Below are 18,472 nucleotides of genomic sequence, written 5' to 3'. Positions count from 1 at the left end.
TAGCCCATAAAATAATTTACATTTGAACATCTGCCATGACAGAGTGCTCTTTTGCAGATTATTCAAACCCCACTGAATGTGTAACCTTAGGAACTTCTCCAGACAATAAGTGTATTGTTTTAGGCAAGCTGCATTTATTATATTATTGCATGCACACCAGTCTTGAAGTGGCAAGAGACTCCAGGGATTCCAATGCTTACCCAGGGTTCAGTTTTCTTGGAAAGAAGTTCACTGGAGACTGTCATGTTTTTAGGATATATGTTTTTATTCACACACATAAACAACCTGAGCATTGGGTGCAAGGGCTCACAGCATTAACACGCCCAACACACCTTGCTTTACCCATAGGTTTCCAGGATCCGTAGCCTTGGATCCAGCACAGAACAAGACAAACCTCTGTCTTCAGCTTCCTGCCCAGACAAAACACTCACCCCCAGACTAGCCCCTAGATCAGGGGTCAGCAAACTTTTTCAGCAGGGGGCTGGTCCACTGTCCCTCAAACCTTGCGGTGGGCTGGACTATATTTTTTTTGGGGGGGGGAAGTAACAAATTCCTATGCCCCACAAATAACCCAGAGATGCATTTTAAATAAAATGACACATTCTACTCATGCTGATTCCTGGACTGTCCACGTGCCAGATTTAAAAGGCAATTGGGCTGGATCTGGTCCCCCAGGCCTTAGTTTGCCTACCCATGCCCTAGATCTCCTGTCACCCAGGCAGCTGAAGTGGGAAGAGGCCCATTCCTCCTCCTCCTCCTGTAGAAAACCAACACTTAGTTGTCCTTATGGCAACATAGCCCACTCTTTAAAATGCTGATGACAGTACTTAAATGCAACTTGACAAAGAAACTGGTTTGATCAGTTAAGCAGTTCCTTCTATTACCAGCCCCCTCCCCACAATCCCATAACAATGCATTGCAATATTTTGTTGGTGGTGAAATGCAGAGTGGGTAGATCATGTGCTTTACATTAGTTTCAGTTGTTCAGTTGTTTCCCCCTCATCTGTAGCTGCAGAATTGGTGCTTGTCTATTCTATGTGCACAATGAATGCAGCTTTCCTTTCTTCTCTCAGATTATTGTGCAGATTGTTGTATATATATATAAATTTTCTGCAAAGTTGATTACCCCCTTTCACATTATATTGACAGTGTGCTTCAAAACCATTAACTTGCATAGGATGTTTTTCAAACAAACACCAGGGGGAAGTAACAGTGAGTAATTCTTACAGAAGAAGGCACTAACTGATCAGATCACCAAAGTGGGTATTTAATTAAATTTTAATCAGAGCTCTAAAAATGAGTGTCAGTGCTGATGAAGCTGTTTTAAATAACATCGTGTATTTCCCAGTGAAGCATTCCAGTTTCCCAACCAATAAATATTCTGCATGTGTCAAGATAAACTGTTGTCTTCGTTGAATAATCCTGTACTAATATTTATTATATAGATATATTTATTTACTTATTGCAGACTAATTTTGCATGTTCCAACTAAGCAACTTTGTTCAGTGCGATTAATTACAAGTAGCAGTGTATAGGATCTGACCCAACTTTTTTCTGAACTGTACTACTTATTCTCCAATACTAAGACAATGTAGATGGTGTGTGCCTGTCATATCATAGAATCATATGTTTGTAGAGTTGGAAGGGATCACAAGAGTCATCTAGTCCAACTCCTAACAATGCAGGACACTTTTGCCCAATGTGGGGCTCGAGCCCCATTGCCACCGTGAAGTCTCACAGTTGCTGTCACTGCTGTCACTTCCTGCCACCACTGCAAGGCCTTGCAGGCCACTGCCACTGCTGCCACATCCAGCACTGCTGTGAGTCCTCGCAGGCCACTGCTGCTACTGTCGTCACTAGAACCACCGCAAGGTCTTGCAGGTTGTCACCGCTATGGCCAACATGTACTGTGGTCATGGCAAGCTGTTTCTGCCACTGTTGCTTCTGCCTCCTAGCAGGCCTGCTGGTAGTCTGGCAGTCCCAGGTTATTTGTATTCACTATGACTCATCACCGTACTTTGGATGTCCTGAATAACACCATTTGGTAACCAAGCCCAAAACCAAAAGTCCTGTTGGGATGTGTTTTGGCTTGCCTGCTGCTGAGGTGGTTGATAACACCATCATTTAACAGTTTTAGACCCTTAAGTAGGAGCAGTTGCTAGGACATTGTCCTGCTTGCCTCTGTGTAGTTCCTTCCTTATTTCAGGTATCATGATACGTTGATATACTGCGATGCTTAACCGGTGATATATTGTGATATTGAAAATGGGTTTTTGCCCAGCTCTACTTGCCGGATGTGAGAGACAGAAAGTAAAATGGAAGCAAGACCATGAATTAAGAATGGGAAATATCTCAGGAAAAAATATTTTTAAAGTCTCAGTAGGAAGCATTTAAACTTTGGAAGAGAATGACATATTATGATAACCATTGCCTTCATTATGCCATACATGAAAGTGCAAGGTGCATGCTGCCTGACTTTCTTTTAGGAACTGCTGGAGATTTCATTTCTTTTCACTCTGTCATGTTCAAACTGTGCAGAAGGTCCCTAAGTGGAGCACATCTCTCTTTCTGGCAGAATGTTAACAATGGTAATATTATCTTTAAATGCTTAAGGCAGAATAGCTGCAGTTTTTATGAGGCAGGATACTAGGTAGTCTTGTTCTTACCTTTTCCAGAAGTTTCAACAAAGTTTTTTTTAAAAAATACGTTACTTTAGAGCTCTGTTTCTAAGTTGCTTTTTTAATAGTGTTATTTGACTTGTCCATACTTTAGAGTTGTGTACAGAGGTACCTGGGAATCCAGCATTTCAGCGTGGAAGCTTATAGCCTAAGGCTGGAGGCCCGAATGTTCACCACTGAGTTACCTAGGGAATCAAAGGGAATGGGCAATTCTAGACACGATCATCTTAGATAAGTCTATGGGTAGCCAACACAATGCTGTCCGGAGATGTTGAACTACAACTCCCATCATCCCTGGCTATTGGCCATGCTGTCTGGGGATGAGGGGAGTTGTTGTCTACATCCTCTGATATGCACCATGGTGGCCACTCCCAGAGAGTCATATAATCATCCAAAGACAGGTGGTGACCTTGGACTTAAGCCTAATGTGGAGGTGTTGTTTAACTGCTTGGGAACAATGACCACAGTGCCACGAGATTTAATAGTAGGGATGTTGCACAGAAAGTCCAGTGTGGTCAAATGAACTTTCTTTCTTTCTTTTTAAAGAAGTCTATATGATAAGAAGTGACATTGGTTAAAATACCGAGGCTTTTCAGAACAAGCTGAATTTGCTCACTAGTTCCTTTGTAAAATAAAGACACATCTTTTAGAGGAGAGCAGACACCAACGAAACATTCCACCCGTTTCGTCTAGGGCATTTTTTCTGGCCAAGTTACAAGGTGATTGTCCTAGGAGCCCTGGTTGTCTACTTTTTAAGTTTAGTTAATGTGATGGCTGTGTACGAGCTGAAGCTATAATAATTAAGATTAATGTGCTCTCCATGTAGAGATGTGTGGGTATGTGTGGAATGTTCTGTGGGTACATGTATTGTAGGCTCTATATCCATTTAGGTAAAGGTGATACATAGGTAAAGGTAAAGGGACCCCTGACCATTATGTCCAGTCATGACCGACTCTGGGGTTGCGGTGCTCATCTCGCTTTACTGGCTGAGGCAGCTGGCGTACAGCTTCCGGGTCATGTGGTCAGCATGACTAAGCCACTTCTGGCGAACCAGAGCAGTGCACGGAAACACCGTTTACCTTCCCGCCAGAGCGGTACCTATTTATCTACCTGCACTCTGACGTGCTGTCAAACTGCTAGATTGGCAGGAGCAGGGACCGAGCAACGGGAGCTCAACCCATCGCGGGGATTCAAACTGCCGACCTTCTGATCAAGTCCTAGGCTCTGTGGTTTAACCCACAGCACCACCTGCATCCCCTAAAAGGTGATGCATAGCATGTGACTATTGCTGTTTCTCGTATACATTTCTCTCCTGGTCACAGCCACTTATTTTGCCTTCCCTTTGGAGCCATGCTAAGTTAGTGAGAGCAAATACTGCTTGTACCTGTGCATGTGTATATCCGTGTGCTCCCATATCTCATTCCAGTAGGAGTTCATAATCTATTCCTGCAATATAGAAGGTCAATATAGCAGAAGCAAAGGAAATGAATGTTAAAAAAAAGCATGTATTTAAGAATAAAACCACCTGAGCTTTCCCACCATACCATCTTGCAACAAACAAACTGATAGTTTTCACAGTGGAGGGAAGTAAGCAGCAGTAGAGGTTGAAACACTTACACTGGACTTCCCACACCTGGTGCCCTCCAGATGTTCTGGACTACAACTCCCATCAGCCCTAGCCAGCACCAGTCCTCAAAGGCTGATCAAGTGTATGACAAAGGGCTAACATGTCTGAGGCTTATTGTGTTGGAGACTTGTGGAATTCACTGTCACAAGATAGGGTAATAATTCCTGGTGGAGATAACATTGAAAGAGGATTTGATAAGCACTTTGAGCCCTGATTGCTAAGTGGAATCCCCAGGTTCAGCAGAAGCAACCATACTTCATGCTCTACTTGGGGGTGTTTATGAAGCATCACACTGGCTATTTTTGGAAACAGGATTTCAGAATTCAGGCCTGGGAGCTAAACATGGCCTCCCAGTCTGACCCTCAGGAGTCTTCCCCAGGCTACAAACCCTCCAACAGAAAAGTCCTCTTTCCATAGCCAAACTGCTCACTAGCCCTGCTGTGCAGATTCCTTGGGTGTGTTTTGCCTGAATCAACTACAGCATCGAATTCTGGTTATGCTTTATAATCCACATTTTCTCCTCTTTCCACTTTTGCCTGTGGCCCCATCCACCACTGGTTTGTGATCCCTGGAAGGAAATGTGGTCCTCATGCTAAATGGTTTCCAGTCTGTTGAATTAAATGGATAATCCATCTGATTCAGTAGGACTTTTATTACGATCTAAACACTGGACTTTGGAAGCAGAATGTAGCCTCTGAACTGGCCATTCATACACTAAACATCATGTCTAGTTTAGCCAGTTTTGCGGAGGGGAGGTGTGGTCACATGCATGTTGAATTAGAGAGAAATTTTGCATGTTATGTCTTTGGCGTATGCAAGATTGCTACAGGCTGATTCTCTGTTCTTTGGAAGCACTTGCCCATTAAACCCAGGCTAGTTGTTTGTTCAGCTCTGGCAGAGGCTCTGGAAAAACACTGCTGTTAATTTTGGCTATTTTTCCAGGGTGACTAAAAGTTCTCTTTGTGTTTCTATTCAATACAAACCAGAGTGTGCCACAAGCAGAGAGCAGGTTCATTTCTGAAGGTGTCTGCAAAGCATCGGAGCAGAGATGTCAATTTCTCAGGCTTGCTGCTGTGTTTTCTAGTTTTGCAAAGAATAAATCCATTACATTGTGGCATTTTAACAAGCACGTTTGGGGTAAATAAATTTTGAATTCCAGAATACATCAAATATACAGCCAAAGTAAAACAATGAGAAACATCCATAAGTAGAGAAATGGTTTGGAAGCTTTTTTAAAAAACGAATCAGACATTCTCAGTGGTGGCACCCTGTCTGTTGAACTCTTCAAAGGGAACATATTTAAATGAAGGCTAAATACCTTGAGGGGTGGGTTGGTTCTTCAGATGTTAAATACTTCTCTTCTATTGCATTTTTATTGCAGCCCTGTGTTTGTAATATTCCTTTATTTGTAATATTGCTTTGTTTGTATGAGTTTGACCAAACTGCGGGAGGCAGTGGAAGACAGAGGAGTGCCTGGCGTGCTCTGGACCATGGGGTCATGAAGAGTCGGACACGACTAAACGATTAAACAACAATAAGCATGGTGGTTTTAGAGTTTTATTACATTAAGCCAACCTTAAGTAAGGTTAATGAGAGAAAAGAGTTGTGGCATCTGGTGCCTGCCAAAAATGGAAGTCGTACAGTTCCCAGACACCTTGTCAAACCACTTCCATCTGGCCTCCCCTTGGCTCCACCAGGTAAGGGTTTCCTAGTTGCTTCACCCCAACCCTACCTATGGAAGCCACACCTGCCAGTCATGGCGACTCATTAGAAATAGAACTTTAGGTTGTATAGCAGATGCTGGGGGATCCTGGCATGTGTTGGGCCATGTTTTCAACAGCATGCTGTTCTTCTCCCCATCCCTAACTTACTGGGGTTTTTTGTATTATTTATTTATTAAATTTATATACTGCCCTTCATCTGAAGATCACAGGGCAATTAGTCATGATTGATATACCATGTAGATATACATGTATACCACATAGAACAATATTTCAAATTGCTTCACAGAATTCTATAGCCTATAGATTTGTTTATTTAGTATGCTGCCTTTGGTAGGAGGTGGCTGTTTAATCTTTCAGAGTGTCAAGGGTGCTTCCCAACTCAGCGTCTAGGCAGCTATTCCCAGGTCTGTGCTCTATGGAGCAGTTACAGCAACTGGGGAGCACCCCCTCCTCCACCAGTTTATGTACCTTCCCCTGATGGACTGCATACATGTAGCCAGAGACTGCGCCTGCATGGAAGATGCCTCTGCTCTTCCCACTTCAGTTCTCTCCTCTCTGGGAGACAGTGGTGCAGGAGAGGGTTGTGCAGCATCTTGCCCTTCACTTGCCTGACCTGCCTCCAGCTCTGAAGCTTCCCTGCCTCTGATTCTTGCCTCCTGTCTGGTACAGGTCCCCACCAACCACTGCCCCCCTCTCCCAAGTCAGGTTCCAGCCACCCCTTCCCTTGGTGCACCTTGTCATCGTCCTGCCAGTACCTTGCATAGGCCTTAGAAAACATGTTAAGTAGTACAGTGGATGCTTGGGTTGCAAACGTGATCCGTGCAGGAGGCACGTTCACAACCCGCAGCGTTTGCAACCCGTAGCGTCGTGTCTGCACGTGCACAGGTCACAATTTGGTGTTTCGGCGCATGCACGACCGCCGAAACCCGGAAGTAACCTGTTCCGGCACTTTCGGGTTCGGCGCAGAGCACAACCTGAAAATGTGCAACCTGAAGTGTCTGTGACCTGAGGTATGACTATACAGCTGTTTTTGTGTTATGGAATTTAAAGAAGAAAAGCAGGATGAAACACATTCAGAATAATAAAATACTTGGATGGAGTACAAAAAAAACATAGGAAAGGAAAATATGGCCGCAGTTGCATAAAAGCCTTTAATTGCTGGTTCAGTTTCACAGACTCAGCTGACTAATGACATAACAAAAAATCTGGTTGCCGAAACTGGCCCGTTATTTATAACAAAACTACTGGGCTTCAGCAGCTGTATCTCCTTTCTCATCCCCTCCCCCTTTAATTTGACCCAGAGTTTGTTAGAGCTCAGTCTGAGGCCACAAGCATGTTGAGTCATAATGGTCTGTGAGTATTATGTTAAGTGCCTTTTTATTCAAGAAATAACCACATGTTGCCTTTCATAGCCCTCAGTTAAACTCAATACACAAGCAGTTTCCAGGCTATTTTCTCTTAAGGCAGGTGCAGTAAAGCAAACAGCTAATTAGTGTTCACTTCACTCTAATTACTTTCTCCAGATAGCCTCAAGGCAAGGATAAGGTAACCTGCAAGATATAGTCAGCCCTCCCAAATAAATCCCACATAAAAAACATGGACAAACTGCTTACTTTAGCTATTATCTTAATTTCCTTGGTCTTGATCTATGAAGTAGAAGAAAATGACAACTAGCAGAGGCTCTTTACAGAACAGATGATTGACAAGAGTTCAAAAGACACTGAACTTTGTCATCATCATCATCATGTTTTAAAAGGACAGTCATCTGTTCGGATGTCCTAGCTCTGGATTACCTGTTACCATGCAGGAATTGGACTAAATAAAATTACAGTGTGCAGGCTGGTGTTGGATGTTTCACAGTTCTGCTGCCTCCCAGCAGGAGATCCAAGAAGTTGCATATTTAAAAAATGGATGTCTATTGTCCAGTCAGCAGCTATCCATCAGTATGAGCTAGCCTACCTCCATTAATCCACTCCCCTCTCTACAATCTATGCCACACTGTTGGTGGTGCAGTGCTGAGGAATCAACAGGTAGATGTAGGCACAGAGTGAATTTCTAATTGTACCCCAGTAACCTCAATTGAGGCTTTGGCACCTAAAACCTTTGAGGCTTGGCACCTAAAAATTAAAATGTGCTCCATGCACGTGCAGTTTGAATCTGATTTAATTCAATGCTGGTTTTAAAATCTGTATTGTTGCTGTTTAACAACCTGCAGTCTGGAAGAAGGTGCCAGTGCCCGTCAGGAAGAAATTCTGGTTTGCTGCATTCTAAAAGACCAGTGTTAGTGGTTGTTCACCAGCTTATTTATGAGGAAGCAATTAATGGGCATGGACAACAGCAGTGCTCTGATGGACAGTATAAGTTCTGGGTGGGATGGAAAGCCCACTGAACAAATTAATGACTGGCTTGTTGTTCTGCACATCTTCCCAAGCAAAAATTGCCTGTCCATGTCCACAAGACTGCCTACAGCAAAATAGATGCTGTCCGATTTAATAAAGGGCTGTGCAAGACTGACATTTCAGAGAAGCAAAAGACAGAGGCCCTGATCCCGAAAAACAGTGGGTGACAGAGAAAGTATATTTTCTTTTCCTGTTTGCTTTTGCATGAATGTAAAACACACCATTTCCTTAAAAGGCTAAGGAGCTGATTTGATGTTTCTTGCTCATATATTTCTATAGGGCACTAGAGTTAATGGAATTATTCACATTCAAAGGAGCTTTTGCAATGCCAAAATATATTTGGGGGGGGGATGTCATGTGCCATAGGATAGTATTCGTTTTACTGAGTATAGCATGCAGTGCAGGGCAATAGTAACAGAACTTTAATCACTGCATAACTATGATGCCCTTTATATGGGGCTACCCACAATGACACCTGGGTCATTTCTGTTAATACAGAATACTCCACCTTCTGATGGAGTGGATTGCCAGAGTATATTTCAACATCAACAATCTATACTGGTTCCCTCTTGGTTTCAAAGCATGCTAGCGAGGACCTATAAAGTCCCATACCAGAGTGGCCCAACTTTTCTTACCAAGTGGGCAGCAAGAGTACTTTGACATGGAACCATCACACTGCTTTCCCAAAGCCAGGTAAGTGAGGCACTGGGCTTTAGGAAGGGGGTGCAAGGCTCTGGCAGGGTCCTAGAATCCTTACACCTTCTTCACAATGTTGGGAAAGTGCCAACTAGGCCTTGGAAAGGAGGTTGGAGGACTTTAGGACCTTGTCAGAGCCCTCATGCCTCCTTCCCAAAGCCCAGCGCCTTGCTTACCCAGCTTTGGGAAGGCAGCACAAGGGCTGGTGTGATGGGGAGAGGGGCTGCCAAATGTTGCTGAGGGCCACCAAAAAATGGCCTCATGTTGGACCACTGTGTCCTATACAGTATTTCCCAGAATACTTACACTCTTTTCTATACAAATTCCAAGGTCATTCTGAAACACTTTTGTAAGTACAGTGGTACCTTGGTTGTTGAACATAATCCATTCTGGGAGTCTGTTCGACTCCCAGAACGGTTCAGAAACCAAGGCACAGCTTCCGATTGGCTGCAGGAGCTTCCTACACTCAATCGGAAGCTGTGTCGGATGTTCAGGTTCCAAAAAGTGTTTGCAAACTGGAACACTCACTTCTGGCTTTGCAGCGTTCAGGAGCCAAAACATCCAAGTACCAAGGCGTTCAACAATCAAGGTACAACTGTGCACAAATTACAGGTGGCAACTATTTTAGGTATGTTCAATTGACCTGTGATCACCAACACACGGGTTCTTTTGGACCTGGAATATGGCAGAATGGTGGTGGAACGAGGGTAGGGCGTAATGGGGCAGGGCATGCTTATACGTGCTCTACCGACGCGTGTGGGATCTGGGAATGGAACCCCTGTGCAAAATGGTCACTGACTGTATGCACCAAGTTAGGACCACAAAGGTACCAAAGACACATTCTTCTTATACTTTCTCCCTCAGCTTATCTTTTAGAAATCCATGGCTTTGCATCTTCCAGAAGTGGTTTACTATGATGCCTTTACTCAAACCAGTCTCAGTGGGCAGGGATAGGGAATAATAGAATGAATTTAGCATATTTTGCTCACCCTTTGGATGGCAGGAGGCCACAGCCCCAACCACATGAAAGAATAAACAAGAATAGTTTTGGGCTGATCACTGCTTTGAGGAGCTAGGCCATAAACAGCTTAGGGCCTCTAATTCTAAGCATCCATTGAAATGCGTCTCCCCTGCCTTCATGAAGGGAAATGGCAGACTTAATTCTTGGTACAAGCGGATGTTAAAACATTTCCTGCAAGCACAATGACAATAGTTCTTTGACAATTGTTGCAAAAAAAACCCTTTGCAGCTGTACATATTATTAATGTCTTATCTCTTATTAAAAATCTTGATTATGCCAAATGCTTTACAAGAGAGTGTTTGGTTCCTTATTTGGTTTCTATTCTTTCCTCCATTAGAACAGATGTTCAAACAGAATGGTTATGGCCTGTAACGAAGCAGCATATATCTTGTCAAATGCTTTGCAGATGTATTCAATTTGAATCCATTCTTGAATGCTACCCCTTTGATGATGATAAATAACATTCAGAGGTTTGGGAAGTGGGGGTTAAGCTACTATGTTAATGCTGTTTCCCCCCTCCCCCCAGCAGTTGATGTTTTGCTGAAAACCTGCCTTGACTTTTTAGAACTTATTGAAACTAATAAATGAGTTATGATGTCGTAATCACCAACACAAATAGAGCTGATTTATACATGGCAAGCATTAACCTTTGCCCAATGGAAAAACTCTATCAATCAGTTGACAGTTCGAAAGCATAAAATGTTCCATAACGGCTGAATAAGGGCCTGTAATTGCAATGACTATTAAAAGATTTATGTCATGTTAGTCTAGTTGTTTATCTGTTAAGAAGTGTAGGACAAAGCTAGACTCTGTCTTGCTAATATATACCAGTAATATATACCAGTATAATTTGAGCTTTTAAGGAGTCGCTTTAAAGTTTTTCCTTGCACAGGAGAACAGGAGATCTGTTCACTCTTTTCAGAGCTCTGTGCTGCTCTCCTGTTGAAATGGATGTTTACATGTATAGTCCCTGCGCCATATTAACTTCACTATGGACCACAGACACAATATGCCATTAGTGGAAAGCAATGCACTGCGACAGGTGCCTAAAGAAGCACTAGGGCTGGGTGACCCAAGCAAATAAACAAGCCAACCCCAAAGGCTTCAGAGAAAGCCTAAACACAATCACCAGTTAAAATTGGCCAGAGTCAGGTAACCCTTCTGTGATAATACACAACACCACTGGGTGCTTCAAGATTCATTAACAATACTCTTAATACATTTTCAAGAATAACCATCAAAGTGCAAAACACAGAAAATGTCCTGATATGCTTTGTTTTCATCCAAACTGCCTTGCATTGACTAAGAGTGTTTTAGGCAAGACTTTCAGATTTAAATCACTGTGAGCCTCAAGTGACTTCTGGAGTTCATGAATTTCACTGTAGGTGAGTTTCGTGGTGAGCATTTCAGACATTACTACAGAAACAGAGAAAGAAGATGCACAAGTTGTTCATGCTACTACTTTTCCGGATTTTGAATTGTGTACTGGCTTGACTCAGATCAATCCAATGACTTTAAGAGTAAAGGAGTAACACAGAGATCGGTGCTGTATCTTTAAATTCCTTGATGCCAGTACAAGACAAAACAGCCACAGCTGCTGATTCTCCTCAGGTTTTTTCCTCCTCTTGGTCCTTCCACCTACCCGCCATCATCCCACCTGCCATAATGGGCAGATGACAGAGAAATGATGCAGAAGAGAAAAATCACCTATAGCGACTGCAGCTGAATCTTATTCTCAACAATGACCACTTACCTCTCTTCTGCCCCAGCCCACCTTTCCCAGTGTGCTGGTTGGCATGTTTATGCTGAAGCTGCGAGGACAGTAAAATCCCAAAGACCACTGGGAGGAAAATGATGATGAATGTGACAGTAGGCATCAGCACAGAGGAGTTAAAGTATAATAAATGAGTGCAGGCTCTGCATACAACCGAGCCCTCACAGTATCCCTCCCAATGTGCCTACGTTTGGGTTTGGGGATCACAAGAGATGAGTTTCGGTTGGTTCAAACATAAGCTGACTCTTCCCAAATTTTGATGAAATTTATTTCTGAGTCAACTTTACATGAGAGTGGAGATTGCCCGCTACTAAAGGTGGTTTATAGGCATGTGTAACAGCCTGACTGCCCTATTTAAATAGAAAAGCTACATCTGGGCAGCAGGGGCACTAGGGGTCAAAAAGGCAAGAGTGTGTGCATGTGTGCTTAACTCTTTCCCCACTTTCCTTTTCAAAACAGAAGGTTCTTTGGGGAAGTCACAGTTTGGAAAAGGAAGACAGTGGCAGGGAAAGGGTTAAGCAAAGCACCCCATGCTGCTACTTGTCTCCCTACAGAAGCAGACATTCCTGTTTAAAAAGGGCCATCAGGGTACTACTAGCATGCATCTGCTGTGCATAATGTCTAATTTGGCCCATAGCATTTATTCTGAGCAGATCTTGGCAATATCTCTTCACAACTGTGAAATCAGCCAAACTAACAATTGTAAACATGACATTTATGTTAATGAAAATATTGCCTCAGAAAAGTGCCTTGAAAAGGGGGAAGTGACAGATTTGTGTTTTATAGTGTCTACTCGGAACTAGGCCCTGCTGAGTTCAGTGGGGCTTACTCCCAAGTAAGGAAGCCTAGGGCTGTATGCTTAGCCAGACACAAGATTTCTCTGGGCAGAAATCCTTTTCTTGTTGCATCTTTTACTTTTTGACGTTTTAAGCTTAACCTCTGAGCTGATGGTTTGCAGGGCAAGAGATGTTTACTGTTAAAAAATGTTGTCTTAATCTCCCTTCCCAGAACAGGAACAAATTTAACTTGATTCATTATCTGTTTTATGACAGGATGCTAGAGTCAGTGGAAACTGTTACATGATGTGAGCAACTTAAAACAAAACGAGTTTTTCAGCCCAGCACTCTGTGTTTTTTCTCCCACTGAACTGAATGGGCCTTACTCCCAAGTCAGTGTGCAGAGCACTGCATCCCTAGTACAGTCGTACCTCAGTACAGTCGTACCTCAGAAGTCTAACAGAATCTGTTCCAGAAGTCCGTTCGACTTCCAAAGCATGGCTTCTGATTGGCTGTAGGAAGCTCCTGCAGCCAATCAGAAGCTGTGGAAGCCCCGTTGGATGTTCAGCTTCCAAAAGAACGTTTGAAAACCGGAACACTCGCTTCCGGTTTTTGATCATTCTAGAGCCAGAACGTTCAACTCCTAAGTATGGGAGCCAAGCTATGACTGTACTGTTTGTCTCCGTTTTCAAGGTTGATCTACAAGTCAGGGTTCCAAATCTGGCTGCCTTTGCTGAAGTGTAGCAAAAAGAGAAACCGCAGGTCAATGGTGGTGGAAGGAGCAGGAAGCAAAGGGGCAAAGGGAAGAAAAGTCCAAGTCATCAGGGAGTTTTTAAAAACAGAAGTTCAATCTTTTGCTAGATTATCTCTTTCTTTCTACAGCAGAGGAAAGAGGAGATAGTATAACAAAAGATTGAACTTCTCTGTTTCAAACTCCCTGATGAAGGGTATTAGAGGTCTGCAACATATTGAATATCATCCCTCCCTCCTTTTGCTTCCTATTCTCCACCCTGCTTGTGTTGAGAAGGCATTGGCTAAATCCCATTTTAGTCATGGCCTTGCTGAGTGCCCTTGGGTAGGTTGCTATCTGTCAGCCTTGGGCCTCCAGCTGCAAAATATGAATAACAGAGACCTTTCTCAAAAGGATTCTTCAAAGGAACATTCAGACTACAGTAGTACCTTGGGTTACATACGCTTCAGGTTACATACGCTTCAGGTTACACACTCCGCTAACCCAGAAATAGTGCTTCAGGTTAAGAACTTTGCTTCAGGATAAGAACAGAAATCGGGCTCCGGCAGCGCAGTAGCAGCGGGAGGCCCCGTTAGCTAAAGTGGTGCTTCAGGTTAAGAACAGTTTCAGGTTAAGAACGCACCTCCGGAACGAATTAAGTACTTAACCCGAGGTACCACTGTATATGAAGTGAAGAAATATACCGTATTTTTCGCTCTATAACACACACCCGACCATAACACGCACATAGTTTTTAGAGGAGGAAAACAAGAAAAAAAATATTCTAAACGAAACAGTGGATGTATGATTTTTGTGGTTCATGCTGTGGCCACAGACATGTGATCTGACAGTGAGTTTGGAGTAGCCCAATGCAAAAATCCTGAGGATCCATGTGGATTCGTGCTTTGTAACCACGTTTTAAGTGGGGAGGGAAGGAAAAGCACTCAAGGGACAAGGAGCACGCGTGGGGTGGGTGGAGAAGGATGCTGCTAATAATGAAGAAGAGGGCTCCTCTCCTCTCCCACTTTGCTCCTTTAAAGCAAGCAGGCTCTGCTTTTCTCCCTCCTCCCCGCTCATCCCCGGCTTAGCGAGCTGAAAAACTTTGCTGCTATGTAGCGAGCTGAGTGGGGAGGAGAGAGGGACAGAGAGCCTGCTTGCTCCTTTAAAGAAGCAGACTGTCTGTCCCTCTCTCCTCCCCACTCAGCGGCTCTTCTCTCGCTTTGCTGTTTCAAAGCGAGCCATGGAGGAGGGAAGGAAGTGGAACCATGGCTCCTCTGCCCACAACTGCAGCAGATCCCCCCCGCCATCCGTAGGCATTCGCTCCATAACACGCACAGACATTTCCCCTTGCTTTCTAGGAGGAAAAAAGTGAGTGTTATGGTGCAAAAAATACGGTAACTCACCTTGAACCCTGGAAAGAAGTAGGTCTATATAGCTTTTAAAAATGAATGATTTGCAGTAATGTTAGATAGGATATTATCACCAAACATAATACAAAAGATTTAATCATTTTATTTATGGTTGAATCCTGTCCTTGGGTTACTGTGGCCAGACAGCATGTCCTCCCATCATTCATAACCATTGGCCATGTTAGATGAGGTTGATGGCAACTGCAGCCCAGCAGCTTAATGTAACTTATGGATCAGTGGAACCACTGATAAAGTTATGGGAACTAGATATTGGTGCACAGATTCTTCCCAAGGACTGGAATATACTTTGGGAATCACAACCCTTAAAATCTGTTTCCAGTTTTCTTAGGGAAAACTGCTTAACATTATTACACAGATGGTATTGCGCTCCTTCGCAAAGGTAAAAAATGTTTTCTTTATCACCTAATTGTTGGAGGGGCTGCAATCAAGTTGGTACATATTATCATTTATGGTGGGAATGTCAGTTTGTGCAAGATTTTTGTGAGTTAATTTTGACATAAATGATAAATATTACTAAATAAATATAGTTTGTTGTCCTAAATTAATCTTACTGAATATTTTTAATTGTATCCATGTGAATACATTGCCAAAAGAATTGGTCTTATATATGATCTTGGCATGGAAGTGAGAGCTGGACCATCAAGAAGGCTGATCGCCGAAGAATTGATGCTTTTGAATTATGGTGCTAGAGGAGACTCTTGAGAGTCCCATGGACTGCAAGAAGATCAAACGTATCCATTCTTCAGGAAATCAGTCCTGAGTGCTCACTGGAAGGACAGATCCTGAAGCTGAGACTCCAGTACTTTGGCCACCTCATGAGAAGAGAAGACTCCCTGGAAAAGACCCTGATGTTGGGAAAGATTGAGGGCACAAGGAGAAGGGGACGACGGGGGATGAGATGGTTGGACAGTTTCCTCGAAGCTACAAACATCAGTCTGACCAAACTGCAGGAGGCAGCGGAAGACAGGCGTGCCTGGTGTGCTCTGGTCCATGGGGTCACGAAGAGTCAGACACGATAAACAACTAAACAACAACAACAACATGATCTTGGCAGCACAAATATAAATTGCAACTCAATGGAAAACAGCCCCAAATATTGCAATGGACGCTCACTCTAGAATATAGCTGTAATGGAGAAAATCATGCGCAATTTGAGATTTTGAGAAGGACTGGAACCTCCCGACACCTTTTATATATTTTGGCATTCCTTTGTGGCATTTACATCTGAACCGTCATTTTCAAGATGAGCCTGTCAAAACTATTCTTGATTATGTGATAAAGTCGATAGCCTTTACTTGGACTTTGTTATTTTAACTCAGGTGCACCTACTCATTCTGCATGCCTATTTTATAGTTTGTGTTTTTCACATTTTAATTTTTTTGTCTGTTGTTATAATTGTTCTCTTTGTTTTATATACATTATAAAATGAAATAACAACAAGGACTTTACAAAAATAAAATAACTGGAGGGCATCATGTGGGTTATACTCCTGGCCTCCATGGTGCACTTATAGGTCTTTTAAGTAAGCATGCAGAAATGGAACTCATACTGTATAAGGAGCCTAACTGCTGGGCCCATGACAAGCTCTAACCCTAAGCCAGCCACTCTACCACCAGCAGGTTTCAAGGCATTGAACCTGAGCCTAGCAGTCAGTTGATTCTGAACTGAACTAACCTTCTCACAAGGCCCATTTACCTGAGGAGTCAAGTACCTCTGATTCCAACAGCATAGGGGCACATCAGGCAGGAGACCAGAGAAAGGAGGAAAATCCACTTTGCATAATTCGGCCTTAAAATGTAAAACAGATGTTGGTTGGCATGTAATCTAGCTAATGTACAACTGTGTTCCATTTTCCCAGAGTTTTCTTCTGCTCAGCTGTAGAGACAGGATATTGGTGTAGCTGGTCAGATAGCTCAGTGCAATTTTCATGTAAAGAATTAAAGAAGCTCAGACTCAAGACTTGAGATTACTTAACCAGATTTCAGCTACATCTATCATCATCCCTTATCACTGGGTTTATTAGCCGGGCCTGATGGGAATTGTAGTCCAATGTCTGGAGTGTCTTCTAGTGGCGGCAACTCCTTTCCTTTCTTTGTATTTTCTCTGGCCTGGACCAGACATAGTTGAACTTGGGTCCTGTTGAAGCCAGTAGGGCCAGTTAATTAGGCTGCCACACTGAAAACAATGGGACATACATGTAGCTGATTAACTTACAATGAAATCCTATAATGTATTCTCATAAAAGGCTGATTAAATTCAGCGGGGCTTACTCCCAAGTAAGTGTGTATAAAGTTGCAACCTTGGTGTGGATCTAACCCTCGGTTTTACTTTATCTGGAATTTGCGTGCAGCTGTCTCCATTAAGGTAGAACGTTTAGCAAGTATCATAGAATCATAGAGTCATCGAATTGTAGAGTTGGAAGGGACCACGAGGGTCATCTAGTCCAACCACCTGCAATGCAGGAATCTTTTGCCCAATGTGGACCTTGAACCCACAACCCTGAGATTAGGAGTCTCAGGCTCTACCATTTTTCCTTTAGGCTTTTTCCCCTCATCAAACATCTTGGACTTGCAGAGCTTTAAAAATCAATTCAGAAACGGGTGAGAAAATATTTAAGGAAAGCAAACACAATACAGGAAATGGAAAGGGGGGGCATTGGAGAAGTGTGAGCACTGTAACTCTCTTGATTGTTCTATACAGTGAAACTGTGACACATTATTCAGAAAAGAGCCATTTGTTTTTTTCAAACATATCTGCAAGGGCAATTATCCAAGATGTAACTAAGCTGCAACTTAGGTTTGTGTGTGTTTTTTTTAAAGTTTTGTTTAGGTTTCTTTTTAAAAACCAAAAACTTCCTGACATTTAAACTCTGTGCATTAAAATCCTGATAAAAAAAAGAATAGATTATAATGTGATTTCTCAAGACGGCACCTGTCATTCAACGAATCTTTTACAGAACGTTGTTTTTCATAAAAATTTACCTGATCTTATAGCTCACAGATAATGCTCTCAGCATTTAGAAACACTTGAGGAGTGCAGTGCTATATCATAGGCAGGCAAGTTGAAAGAAGGTAATAAGAGAGATTCTTTGCTGTCTGAACGACCCTTCTGGGCGTGAGGTTTTACACTGTTGTAATTTGAGTGATATGATATATAGCAGAAACATCTGAGGCTCAACATAGAAGTGTGTTAGGGGTATGTAATCAAAGGTTAGAGGGATTTTGCTTGATTTTTACTGTAATACCTCACAGTTCTCAATTTGGGACTGAATCCTGGAATATTACTAATATTTGCCATTTGCTATATTTTTATCCCACCCTTCCTCCAAGGAAATCAGGGCAGTATATCATTGGATCCCTTCTCCATGCACAGAATGTGCCTTCTTTCTGCCCCACAAAATACTCAATAACAAGTACCCACATATTTTAAATTACTGTAAGAGGCAAGTTTCCAGAGCACAGCTTCCTACCAGAACTTCTGGCACTTCTCTTTTTAGAAATTAATCCCTGGGCACAACAATTCTCTATGTGGAAGAGTGCTGGGAGGATGGGGGAAATCTCAGATATCCTGGACACCATCTTGGAAAGGGATGAGACATTTCTTCAAAAGCTATTGGA

General features: G+C 42.8%; 1 protein-coding gene across 2 annotated transcripts in view; it reads left to right on the top strand.

The window, feature by feature from the left end:
• Nucleotides 1-18,472, top strand: part of TMEM200A (transmembrane protein 200A) — a 41,363-nt gene that overhangs the window by 9,577 nt on the left and 13,314 nt on the right. Inside the window, exon 1 of one of the 2 annotated variants that reach the window (XM_081907196.1) lies at nucleotides 8,774-9,121. The exons of the other annotated variant lie outside the window; for it this stretch is intronic. The gene's annotated coding sequence lies outside the window, so the exon portion shown is untranslated. Of the gene's footprint in view, nucleotides 1-8,773; nucleotides 9,122-18,472 lie in introns of those variants that run through there. 2 annotated transcript variants of the gene reach the window in all.

Source organism: Podarcis melisellensis, assembly GCF_964234715.1.
Source record: "Podarcis melisellensis genome assembly, chromosome: 3".
NCBI classification, from domain to species: Eukaryota; Metazoa; Chordata; class Lepidosauria; order Squamata; family Lacertidae; genus Podarcis; species Podarcis melisellensis.
Note: the sequence above shows the minus strand (reverse complement) of the source record. Positions and strands in the feature narration are given on the sequence as shown.